The sequence below is a fragment of the Pygoscelis adeliae genome, unplaced genomic scaffold (assembly GCF_000699105.1).
Source record: "Pygoscelis adeliae isolate BGI_AS28 unplaced genomic scaffold, ASM69910v1 Scaffold218, whole genome shotgun sequence".
NCBI classification, from domain to species: domain Eukaryota; kingdom Metazoa; phylum Chordata; class Aves; order Sphenisciformes; family Spheniscidae; genus Pygoscelis; species Pygoscelis adeliae.
The window spans coordinates 1,934,684-1,939,795 of NW_008825433.1; the positions used below are offsets into that span (position 1 = coordinate 1,934,684).

The following is a 5,112-nucleotide window of genomic DNA, read 5'->3' on the forward strand; positions in this document are numbered from 1 at the left end:
ATGTGTAATTTTGCTTCATTATTTCTTCCAAGGTTGACATATAATTGCAAAGTGAATACTGATGACACACAGGGCTCAGTAGACTGCAGATTTTACAAAATGTTCTTGCTACAGAAAAGGTTCCTTCCCTGTGAACATGGGCTACTCTGTGCTTCCCTCCCCCCCCCCCCCCCCCCTTTTTTTTTAGCCGTCACTATGAAATATTTTTACTATCCATGTCGGTTCAAGTAAGCAAACCTTAGTTTTATTCTTCAAAATGCTGTGCTTTCCAACAGCACCAGGCCCTCGGTTAGAACTATTCTAAATGAGATTTAGCACTGACAGCAGCCCATCTATACCAGTTTCTCTTAAAGCTGCTATATCTGCCACTTGACCAAGTTCTAAAATGGTGACTTCTCTTCCAAAAATATTTAGCCTACAGAAGGCCTATTGTAATAAACCCCACAAAGCATGCTATAGAATGACAATAAGAGTAGCTAGAAGAAAAAGGGAAATGTTTTTTAATTTTAAAAGCTTCATCCTACAGGGTCAGTGTCTATAGATTTTTAAACACACAAAATAATGCCACAGTAGTACAGCATTACAAATGCACATATAAGTTATTAAAGATTCATTAGAGTAGTCTTACAACACAGTAACAGAGAAACTGAGGCAAAGAGAGCCTTAGCCAGTTTCACAATCTGTTCCCCCTTCTCTCACACTCACTGTAACTTTTGTCTCTATGATTGTTTTCTGCCAAACATGAAAATTTAGATGACTCAAAAAAAACTGATTCCTTAATAAAGTTCTGTAGACATTCACAACTGGGTAGAAAAGAGGCACTCATACTAGTTCCTACCCTGAACAAAAGGTAGGGAAGAATCCAGGCAATGCTGGGCACACAGCCTGGCAGTAGCGGGACAATCAACTAGCATGCACACACATGCAGCTCCAATGCAAATGTACGGAGCTAGGTGTAAGACAGCAAGATACAGGCTACAAAAGACAAAAAAACCAAAACCCACACTCTCATACACCAACGTGAAAATGGGTTTCATTAGCTCCACTACTCACGAGGGAACTCTTCCACTTAAAATCTGTTTTTAAAAAAATTAATGGGTGTGACACTTCATAATTGTATGAGGCAAGTCTCACTAAGCTCGAATGACTGCATCAAGAACCACTGTAGATGATGTTTTCAAGTTACCTGCACTTCTTGATTGCTTCTCAGACATCTTCATTACATTACTGTTTTCTTTTACCTTTTTCTATTTCATCAAGAAAACACATCTAACAAAATGGTGCTGAGGGAAACGATGCTTGGTAGTTCTTATGGTTCAGTATCGACAGTACTAGTTTCCTACTAATCCAGCTGCATTTTAATTATAATAAACATTTAATTCTCAATGAGAAGGGTAAGTGCAGAATAAAGAAATGCCTCTTAGGTGTAGCAACAAAGACAGATGAAGCAACTGACTTCCTCCTCAAGAGCTAGAGCACTACGCTCTAACTCAGTTGAGCAGCAACCAGCAAGGAAAGGAGAAAGGATGCACTTGAAATGTATTAACAGCAGTAAGTGAAGGATAGACATTTTGGTCAGTACAGAAAAGAATAACCAAGAATAGAACAAAATTAAAGCTGAATGCTCAATCAAAATATTTATCTTTCCTTTCCCAACTATCTGTTTCCTACATCTCACCAGCAGAGAGATGCTACCCTGGTAAAACAATTGCATTTCATTATTGTTAAATACTGATACTATGTATACTTCCCCCCCCCATCACTAATAAAAAGTAATGACTAATCAAGAACTAAGAAATCCTCTACTCTGTCACTAACCTACCTCACCAACTTTAAATACTACACTTTGCCAAAAACTTGAAGTTTTTATGCAGTCAGCGATTCAAATGACCCCAATGTTTAATTCATTTTGATTTGACTTATCAACAGTGAGCAAATATTAATACTTCACTTTAATCTGGATTAGTGACCTATACTGTGCTCTACTTAATTCCTGCAAAGAATTTCAGAGAGCAGTTAGTTTTGTGGCATGAGGCATTTGCTTTCAGCTCATGGGTCTTACATAAAGTTCCATTATCCTCTATGCATTCACTAGTTTTCTCATCAAAGTTTTGCTAATAATTTTCACCCTAAGAACCAAAGTAAAACGTTTGCTAGGTTAACTGAAAGGATCATTCCTTATACATTTCCTATTCCTTAGATCTCTCACCTGTTCTCCAAAATCCATTTTTCAAAAATTCTGCCTGCATTTTTTTAAACTTCTCAGTATATTTATTCCAATCTGTTACATCTGTGTATGCTCATTTTTTTAAATTTCTTTCCCTCTTAAATCAACAGTAAAATTCTTCTTTCTTCTTATTGAAGTTTTCCCCCCTCATTAAAGGCAATATAAAATCAGCTCAGCAAAGTGAGATTATTCATCCTATCCACATTCTAAACTATTAGTGGCAGATTTTTTTACCTGGTTCCTCCTCACAATGCAACAGTTTTTAAAGCCTTTGTTATTCTTCTTCACTTCAATAGGATAACCTAGATTACATGGTCTTGTACACCACTGTCCCTTAAATTTATTTTAAGGCCAAGCTGAACTAAAATTTCATCTTTCAGAAGATTTAACTTTGTATATCACAGGCAGAGACCAGTAGAAATGCAGATACAGCAGAAGAATCATGTCCTAACAAAGACAGGCAAATGAAGAGCTGACAATCGAAAAAGCAATCCTTATTTTTAATATTGCTGGGAATGTTAAAAACAAAAAGCCATAGACCTTTGCCTGCACAAAATGACAAAAAACCCAATGCCAAACTCAAACCTGAATTAATTAGTATAAATTAGTATAAATTCAGGTATCTGAGCAAGACACCAGCTAGATGTGAAAAGGAAACATGAATTCCATGTCAGAGTACTTGACCCAGTGAACTCACCTTCAGCTATGGTCAGCTTCTAAAGTCCAGAGGAATATTTAAAAAAAAAAAAAAAATCAATATAGATAGCTAACAGTCCATCAAGGAAATATTTTCTACACTTCTTCAGGCAGCAAGTATGAGATTTATTATTAGAAACTTTCTTATGGTACAGTTGAAAATATCACAGGTATGAAACACAATCAATCTTCTTTCTAAAGCATACTAAGGAAAGGGCTGAATACAACGATTCCGACTCCAAGACTAGAAGGGAGAGTCTTGACCATTCAGTTACACATATTGCAATCAAAGGCTATGAAACTTCTCACAAAAGAAACTTTAATTCTATAAAAATTCTGAATATAGCTTATGCCATTAGCATGTTTATATTTAATCTATTTCTACCGTAACAGAGTATCTCCTGCCCACCTGTCATGCTTAATTTCTCTGCTTCTTCAGAAATCACATAGTCCAGTTATTAACAGCTTTAAGCTGGCCCTCTGCAGCTCACATTGAACACTAGTTCACACATCACAGCAGTGAGATACTATTATCACAAAAAAGAGCAAATGTATTTTTTCTGTAAATAAGTATAAAGAAAAATCGAAGTTTCTCCAACCTTTATATCATCTGGTCAAAAACAAAGGACAGTGTGTTTGGGGCAGGGGAAGAAGGAGGGAAACAAATCGCAAAGATGAGCCTTTATTATCTGAAACTTGTTCAACTTGGACGATTTAACTTCAATTTCTAAAAATTACATCTGAATTATTAACAGTATGCAGAGACTGAAAAATTACTTGAAAATAACTAGCTGAAGGATACAACTTTATAGAAGGTATTTTCCATCTGAAAACTAGCCTTCAAGCTGTTTGGAAGAAAGCTATTTTGGGACTGTGAAACTATGTTACAGGGTAGATGCCCTCACTCAGATAAGTATGAATATTACCACTGCTCTGGCTTTTGCACTTCATTACGCAATTCTCCTTTTCTGATTAGTAGTATTTTCTTTAAACTGTGTGTCTTCTATGCAAACAGCGCTTGGAGACATTCAATATGCCTGCCACAACACTTGAACAGCCGCTTAGGAAAATGCTAAAAGCTTTCATCCTTCTAAATTTCCTAAGACAGAGCAGTGAAACTTTCCTGAATGCTTCACACAGAAACAAGTTTGATCCCGATCAAAAAAGGCCACTATTTCTTGGAAATATCTGTCTCCAGACCTGAAGCATCTGATCCAGCTGTGCTGAGGGAGCCTGCCAAAACATCCGTAGAAGATCTGGGAGCCGCCGCCAAACCAAGAGACATAAACAAGAACGACTGCCAGGAACAGCACGGCAAGATATTCTACCCAGGGGAGAAGGCGCCAGCCTTACGCTGATCAGACACACCAGTGCAGAAAACAACATAAAATTAAATCAAGTGTTTCTAGAGACATGGCTCAGGAGTCTAGTTCTTTGGTTAAAATATGTTAGGACAGGAAATGAGCTAGACTAGATAAATTAGGACACGTACTTGAGAGAAACAGTACTACATTTCAGCTAGCTCCTGAAAATCCAGAGGAAACAATGCAATTTACTGGTGGTGGAGCAAGTATTGATAAAGTAATAAAAAGTAACCCTCAACTGTGAACAGCCTCACACTGCAATCTACTGGATGTTGGCAAAACTACATCAAAACTGCTGTTGAACAAATGATAATGCTTAACTGTTAACTACCTCCTTCTAAGCTCTTTGCTATTTAGTGTATTAAGACTTTTCAGGAGAAATAACTGGGCTTCCTATACACGCAACAAAAAGGTAATCTTACTAACATAAAGACCGAACATTAAAGTAAATTCGTCAGAAAAACATGATAATCTGTAAGTAAAACTCATTTTCTACCTTACCCACTATAAAATTACACAAGTGCCATGAAATAGAGAACACTGATAATGCTTCCGAAGTTGTTTGTTTATAGTAAACTTTGAAAACATTTGGTTGATAAAAGAAATGCTGAACACCCACTATACAGAACAGCAGCTCATGAAAGCATGTATCTGAGAAAACCAATGTTGCTCATTTCTTGCTCTCAGTTTCCTGAGAGCATTGAGAACATGGACTACTCTGGGCCACAATTTCATATTCTGTCCCGTTACTCATAACTTACTTTATCTAGCTAAGAAAGATTTGGTGTGCTGCAAGGCCAGGGCAGAAATGAAGGAACGCAGGAA

General features: G+C 37.0%; 1 protein-coding gene across 2 annotated transcripts in view; it reads right to left on the reverse strand.

Annotated features, from left to right (window-relative positions):
• STRN (striatin, calmodulin binding protein) overlaps positions 1-5,112 on the reverse strand; it is a 55,967-nt gene that overhangs the window by 48,145 nt on the left and 2,710 nt on the right. The gene's annotated exons all lie outside the window — the stretch shown is intronic.